We start from the raw sequence: 8494 nt of genomic DNA, 5'->3' as shown, positions 1-8494 counted from the left end.
GGATCTGAAGTCTGCATACCACCAGCTCCCAATCCGCCCGGAGGACCGCCACTACACGGCGTTCGAGGCCGATGGCCGCCTCTTCCATTTCCTCCGGGTCCATTCCGGCGTCACTAATGGGGTCTCGGTGTTCCAACGAGCAATGGACCGAATGGTAGACCAGTACGGGCTGCGGGCCACGTTTCCGTATCTGGACAATGTCACCATCTGCGGCTATGACCAGCAGGACCACGACGCCAACCTCCACTGTTTTCTCCAGACGGAACAGAATTTAAACCTCACTTATAACAAGGAGAAATGCGTTTTCCGCACAAACAGACTGGCCATCCTCGGCTACGTCGTGGAGAACGGAGTCCTGGGCCCAGACCCGGACCGGACCTTAGAACTCCCCCTCCCTCATTGGCCCAAGGCCCTCAAACGGTGCTTGGGGTTCTTTTCATACTACGCCCAGTGGGTCCCCCAATATGCGGACAAAGCCCGCCCACTCTTTAAGGCCAGACTATTTCCCCTGTCAGCTGAGGCACGCCAAGCCTTCAGCTGCATCAGGGACGACATCGCCAAACCAGCCATGCGGGCGGTGGATGAATCCACTCCATTTCAGTTAGAGAGCGACACCTCAGAGGTAGCTCTAGCAGCCACTTTAAATCAGGCAGGGAGACCAGTCGCATTTTTCTCCCGTACCCTCTCCGCTTCAGAACTCCGACACTCCTCAGTCGAGAAGGAAGCACAAGCCATCGTGGAGGCTGTTCGTCACTGGAGGCACTACCACCTTTATGTTTGACAACTCGCAAAGCGGCAAAATAAAAAATGATAAAATCCTTCGGTGGAGGTTCGAACTCTCCACCTATAGTTATGATATTACATATCGACCGGGGAAGCTCAACGAGCCCTCGGATGCCCTATCCCGCGGGACATGCGCCAGCGCGCAGATCAGCCGTCTGAAAGCCATCCACGTGGACCTCTGCCATCCAGGGGTCACCCGGCTCGCCCACTACATCAGAGCCCGAAACCTGCCTTTCTCCAACGAGGAGGTCAAAGCGGTCATCAGGGACTGCCCGATCTGTGCGGAGTGCAAACCGCACTTCTATAGACCAGACAGGGCCCACCTGGTCAAGGCTTCTAGGCCCTTTGAACGCCTTGCGATCGATTTCAAGGGGCCACTCCCCTCCACTAACAAGAACATTTATTTTCTCAACATCATCGATGAGTTCTCCTGATTCCCTTTTGGCATTCCATGCCCCAATATGACCTCCCACACAGTCATTAGGGCCCTGCATTGTGTCTTCACCCTGTTTGGTTTCCCCAGATACGTGCACAGTGACCGGGGTTCGTCCTTTATGAGCGACGAGCTGCATCAGTACCTGCTCGACAAGGGCATCTAACCCCAGGAGGAACGGGCAGGTGGAGAGGGAGAACGCGACGGTCTGGAAGACCGTCCTACTGACCCTCCGGTCTAGAAAGCTCCAAGTCTCCCAATGGCAAGAAGTCCTCCCAGATGCGCTCCACGCAATCTGATCCCTCCTCTGTACAGCTACAAATCAAACCCCTCACGAGCGGCTCTTCATTTTTTCTAGGGGCACTACCACGGGAGTCTCACTTCCGGCGTGGCTGAGGACACCAGGCCCGGTTCTCCTGAGGAAGCACGTCAGGGGGCACAAAACCGACCCCCTTGTTGAAAAGGTGCACCTCCTCCATTTCAACCCCCAGTACGCATTCGTGGAGTTCCCGGACGGTCGCCAGGACACAGTATCCCTTCGGGACCTGGCACCCGCTGGATCCAGCCCCCCCCACCCCCACTGAGGAACCCCTTACCCCGTTCCTTATGCTGCTGCCCCCTCGCGCCCCTGATTCCGCAAGCTCGCCCCACCGTTTCCACGTGCCAGCACCAGCCCGCCCCCAGCGCCCCCAGTCTCCGGTCAAGCCAGAGGTATATGAAGTTTGGACGAGACCCGCCGTGGAGTCTGCCATCGTACCCCAGCTCTCAACACCCACCCAGCCACCGCAAGAGGCTGCAACCCCGGTGCTCCGCAGATCGCAACGAACAATTTCCACTGGACAGACTAACTCTGTGAGCCACCACCCCCGCCGGACTCAATTTTTTTCACAGGGGGTGAATGTGGTGAATGAGATTCACACGGAATTATAATCTGTATATATATGTATCAATATTGTAAGTGCAGTTGCACTACCTGACCACCAGAGTGAGTAGCTCTGGGAGTACTCGAGAGTTTGTACAGGGCTCCTCCCTTGGCTCCGCCCAGGACTCCTCCCCCTGGAGTGCTGTATAAAGATCCGTGCCACAGGGTCAGCCAGCCAGTTCACCGAAAGTTCAACGGCTAACAGGCTGGCTCTGTTGTAAGTATATTAAAACCGCTATTCTAATCCTACAAGCACGTGTCCGTAGAATTGTTGGTTCCAACAGAGGGAATATGCCCTCCCCCCCCATTTCCTCTTTGAACACCCCCCACTGCTCCTCTGCAGATCTCTCCACCAGTAACGTGTTCCAATTTACCTTGGCCAGATCGTGCCTTATTTTACAAAATCCACTCTCCCCCCAATCCAAGACCTTTTTCTGCAATTTGTCCATAACAAAACTTAAATTGCACCATGTTGTGGTCTGCTATCACTAAAATGCTCCCGCACCCTCACATCAACCACCTGTCTGGTTTCAAGAAGGCCGATCTGACTTGGGAGGCTGTGATGGTAGGTACGGGTGTACCCGAGGCTGCTGGGGCAGTTGACAGCAGATTAATGGTTTCCTGCTCGAACCGAGCATCGAATGCATTGAGTTCATCGGGGATGGTGCACTCCTGCCGGAGATTCTACTCGGCTTTGCTTTGTAGCCCATTATGTTGTTTAAGCCTTGCCACAACCGACGAGAGTCCGTGTCGTGAGTCTGTGACTTTAGCTTAGTCTGGTATTGTCTCTTGGCATTGCGGAGGTCACCTGGATTTCTTATATCTGTTAGGGTCGCCTGTCTTGAACGCCTCAGACCTGGCCTTCAGTAGGGAGTGAATCTCCCGGTTAAACCATGGTTTCCGGTTGGGAATGTACGTACTACCTTCTTAGATACATTCCTGTCACAGATGGTGTTCACCGGAGCGGTATACGGCAACTGATCCGGTGCATGAGCTCAGTGAGGGCTGTGATAGTCACCACTGATGTATATATTGTATATAGAGGATGTCAATGTAGGTTAAGGCCCCTGTACTACAGGTACGGGGATAGTTCCCTGCCTGCTGGCTCCCAGTACAGCAGCCATTTTGCCAGCTGCTGGAGGAGGCCACACATCTTAGTGTAATAAAGCCTCGATTGCATCCAACTCTCGTCTTTGTGTAAATGATCGTGCATCAATTTATTACACTACGTTTTCAGAAGATGGACCTCCGCATCAAGCCGGATCACCTGCAGCTGCATCCGCAAGCAGACAACGCTAAAAAGGACTTTGAACATTGGCTAGCCTGTTTCGAAGTGTACATCCCAGAAGCGTCAATTCCAGAATTGTGCATCAAGGGCTTATTGGAGCTGAAGAGACTCCGACGTCCTCCACCTGCTTCTCCTCCTGCGTCTCATCGCTCTTCGACGGGGACTTCAGACTTTGGGACGGGCCCACACGGGGCCTATGGGGTGGGAATGCTGGTCTCCCGCTCCTTGCGGAGTGTGAGCTCCCCTGCTAGGGGAAGGGGTATCTCGATTACCCAGTGTATATAAGGTCGGCCAGTCAGCCACCAACCAGAGAAAGGAACACGGTTATGGTTTTCTGGGAAGTATATAAATATATATCATTTGTAAATAAAACTCAGTCCTTATTTTTACTCAGTGTGGACTCCCCGTGTCCTCATTAAAACGGAGAGAGCAAGTGGGACAAATTGAATGATTCTCTCAAAGAGCTAGCACAGGCTCAAGGGACAGAATAGCCTCATGCTCCACAGGGGCTGGTTTAGCTCACTGGGCTAAATCGCTGGCTTTTAAAGCAGGCCAGCAGCACGGTTCGATTCCCGTATCAGCCTCCCCGGACAGGCGCCGGAATGTGGCGACTAGGGGCTTTTCACAGTAACTTAATTGAAGCCTACTTGTGACAATAAGCGATTTTCATTTCATTTTTTTCATGTGTCCTTTGATCAGAATCACAGAATACTATGGTGCAGAGGAGGCCCTTCGGCCCATCGAGTCTGCACCAACGCATGAAAGGCCCTGACCTGCCCACCCACTCCCACTTTGCCAGCACTCGGCCCATCACCCTGAACATGCCAAGTACTCACCCAGGTACTTCTTAAAGCATGTGAAAAAGTAATGTACACTTATGTTTCCCTGACTGTAGCAAACAACATGCAACATAGTCTCAGGTTTGAGAAAGTTTATTTTTACCTGAAATTAAGTAATCATTTAATCGATAATGTTACAATATTTGCTGATTAATCATATGGTGCCACATCACAACAGGAAATATGAAGCGGCCTTTATCATCCAATCTTGCCGTTTATTTCAGATGATAGATATACTGTTGCCTGAAGACTCTCTGGTGAGAATCCCTGTTGTCCCACTGGACTCTCAGTTTAACAGCACCAAACAATCGCTCAATTCAGAGAAACCGAAACAAACTGCTCGTCTCAACTGAGATTTAACTGACCCAACCCCTCTCAGTGTGTGTGAGTGACAGAGCGAATGGCTGCCTGTATGTTTGTGTGTGTTAGTGTGTGTATATGTGTGCACGTTAATGTGTGTGTGTTAGTTTGTGCCTGTGTGTGTTCATCTCTGCACATGTCGATGTGTTAGCCTCTGTGTTGTGAATCAGAGTGAGTGTGTATTAATCTGTGTGTGTAAGGGCGGCATGTGGCGCAGTGGTTAGCACTGCGGCCTCACGGCACTGAGGACCCAGGTTCGAATCCCGGCTCGAATTAAGTCCTACTCCAGACACGGCGGCACGGTGGCACAGTGGTTAGCACTGCTGCCTCACAGCTCCAATGAAAAAAATGAAAATCGCTCTGACAGTACAGCACTCCCTCAGTACTGACCCTCTGACAGTGCGGCACTCCCTCAGTACTGACCCTCTGACAGTGCGGCACTCCCTCAGTACTGACCCTCTGACAGTGCAGCTCCCTCAGTACTGACCCTCTGACAGTGCAGCGCTTCCTCAGTACTGACCCTCTGACAGTGCAGCACTCCCTCAGTACTGACCCTCTGACAGTGCAGCACTCCCTCAGTACTGACCCTCTGACAGTGCGGCACTCCCTCAGTACTGACCCTCGGACAGTGCAGCACTCCCTCAGTACTGACCCTCTGACAATGCGGCACTCCCTCAGCACTGACCCTCTGACAGTGCAGCACTCCCTCAGTACTGACCCTCTGACTGCAGCACTCCCTCAGTACTGACCCTCTAACAGTGCAGCACTCCCTCAGTACTGATCCTTTGACAGTGCAGCGCTCCCCCAGTACTGACCCTCTGACAGTTCAGCGCTCCCTCAGTACTGATCCTCTGACAGTGCAGCACTCCCTCAGTACTGACCCTCTGACAGTGCAGCACTCACTCAGTACTGACCCTCTGACAGTGCGGCACTCCCTCAGTACTGACCCTCTGACAGTGCAGAACTCCCTCAGTACTGACCCTTTGACAGTGCGGCACTCCCTCAGTACTGACCCTCGGACAGTGCAGCACTCCCTCAGTACTGACCCTCTGACAGTGCGGCATTCCCTCAGCACTGACCCTCTGACAGTGCGGCACTCCCTCAGTACTGACCCTCTGACTGCAGCGCTCCCTCAGTACTGACCCTCTGACAGTGCAGCACTCCCTCAGTACTGACCCTCTGACAGTGCAGCACTCCCTCAGTACTGACCCTCTGACAGTGCAGAACTCCCTCAGTACTGACCCTCTGACAGTGCAGAACTCCCTCAGTACTGACCCTCTGATGGTGCAGCACTCCCTCAGTACTGACCCTCTGACAGTGCAGAACTCCCTCAGTACTGACCCTCTGACAGTGCAGCACTCCCTCAGTACTGACCCTCTGACAGTGCAGCACTCCCTCAGTACTGACCCTCTGACAGTGCAGAACTCCCTCAGTACTGACCCTTTGACAGTGCAGCACTCCCTCAGTACTGACCCTCTGACAGTGCAGAACTCCCTCAGTACTGACCCTCTGACAGTGCAGCATTCCCTCAGTACTGACCCTCTGACAGTGCAGAACTCCCTCAGTACTGACCCTTTGACAGTGCAGCGCTCCCTCAGTACTGACCCTCTGACAGTGCAGCACTCCCTCAGTACTGACCCTCTGACAGTGCAGCACTCCCTCAGTACTGACCCTCTGACAGTGCAGAACTCCCTCAGTACTGACCCTCTGATGGTGCAGCACTCCCTCAGTACTGACCCTCTGACAGTGCAGCATTCCCTCAGTACTGACCCTCTGACAGTGCAGAACTCCCTCAGTACTGACCCTCTGACGGTGCAGCACCCCCTCAGCACTTCACTGAGAGTGTTCGTCTGGGCTATGCGCTGAAGTGCTGTGTAAATTGGCACAGTACAAATCAGATTAGGGAGATGAATGCGTGGCTCAATGACTGGCAAGGGGGAAGTGGATTCTGGGCACTGGCACTAAAACGGGGGAAAGTGGGATATGGAACGTTGGTATCAGTGTTCTTGTGCGATGCATAACTGGGGAAGTAGAGATGGTTTTAAACTAAGTAGTGAGTGCAAGGGATCAAATTTAGAAAGATGTGGTCAATCAAAGAGCAGGGCAAAATAGAAAGTTATCATTACGGGAAATGAAGAAAATGTTGTGATAGGAAAGGATAGAGAGTGCTGACAAATAAATAAATACAATTCAAAGGCTATTCTGGAGACCTGGGGGTGTGGAGCGAGGCTCTACACAGAGTAAACTCCACCTCGTGTGCGAGGCTTGGCCTGATTCAGTTTAAAGTGGTTCATCGGGCACATTTGATGAGAGCACAAATGAGTGGGTTCTTCTCGAAAGTAGATGAAAGGTACGAATGGTGTTCTCTGGGTCTGACGCAGCATCTGGACATGTTCCGGTCTTGTTCGAAGCTATCGGGTCTCCATAGCTCCATGTCAGGAATTCTAGGCCGAGCGAGCCAGAAATATTTCCAAACCAGTGAGGAAGAGTTTTTATAAATATTTTAAAAAGAAACGAGTTGAGAAAGTGAGCATTGGTCCTACAGAACACGAGTTTGGAGAATTGGTAATCGCAAACAAGGAAGTGATTGTTAAATTTAAAAAATAAATTTAGAGTCCCCAATTCCTTTTTTGTCCAATTAAGGAGCAATTTAGCGTGGCCAGTCCACCCACCCTGCACATCTTTTTGGGTTTGTGGGAGTGAGACCCACGCAGACACGGGGGGGGGGGTGGAGAATGTACAAACTCCATACGGACAGTGACCCGGGGCCGGGATCGAACCCGGGTCCTCGGCGCCGTGAGGCAGCAGTGCTGACCACTGCACCACCGTTGCATTGAACAGGTATTTTACAACAGTCTCATTCGAGAGGATAAAAGTAACACCCCAGAAGCAGCTATAAATCAGGAAATGTGAGGCAGGGAGGAACTCTGGAGAATGACAATCACCAGAGAAGCGGCACTGGGTAAATTGTTGGAGCTACCGGCGAAACAGATTCCGGGTTCTGATGGACGTCACTCTGGGATCTTTAAAAGAAGAGTCTGGTGCAACAATTGATGCATTGGTTTGAATTTTCCGAAACTCCCAAGATTTGGGGAAGGTCGCATTTTGTTGGAAGACAGCAAAAACGGAGGGAGGCAGAAAGCCAGAAACTATAAGCCACTGAGTCTGTCATAGCGAAAATGTTGGGAGGTATCAGGACACTTTGATAAAGTTCAGGCAGAGTCAACATGGTTTTGTGAAAGCAAAATTATGATTAACCAACTTAATGAAGCTATTTGGGGAAATAACCTGCGCTGTGACTAGGTGCTGGAGGCAGAATCTTTGCATATTTTAAGGCAGAGGTGGATAGATTCTTGGTAAGCGACGGGGTGATAGGTTATTGAGGGGGGGGGGGGGGGAGGCAGGATACAGATTTGAGGTTACTATCACATCAGCTATGATCTTATTAAATGGTGGAGCAGGCTTGAGGGGCAGAATGACTTCTTGTTCCTTGTTCCTAGGCTTGTATATCCCTCTGGTGGAGCAGCCGCAGGAGGGGAACACATTTATCGGAGAGCATGGAGTGTTCCACACCAACTAGATATCAAAGTGGCAGAAACAGAGGCAGGCAGGCAGGAGGAGGTGGTAGTGAGGAGCCCGCAGGCAGGTAGGAGGTGGATAGAGGCAGGAAGGCAGGGGGAGGGGGTGATGAGCAGGCGGGCAGGGGGAGGGGGTGAGGAGCAGGTGGGGAGGAGGAGGGGGTGAGGAGCAGGCAGGCAGGGGGAGGTGGTGGATAGAGGCAGGCAGGGGGAGAGGGAGGGGGTGAGAGGCAGGCAGGCAGGGGGAGGAGGTCAAAGGCAGGGGGAGGTGGTGGTGAAAGGCAGGGGGAG

This window comes from Scyliorhinus canicula, chromosome 14 (assembly GCF_902713615.1).
Source record: "Scyliorhinus canicula chromosome 14, sScyCan1.1, whole genome shotgun sequence".
Taxonomy (NCBI): domain Eukaryota; kingdom Metazoa; phylum Chordata; class Chondrichthyes; order Carcharhiniformes; family Scyliorhinidae; genus Scyliorhinus; species Scyliorhinus canicula.
Note: the sequence above shows the minus strand (reverse complement) of the source record.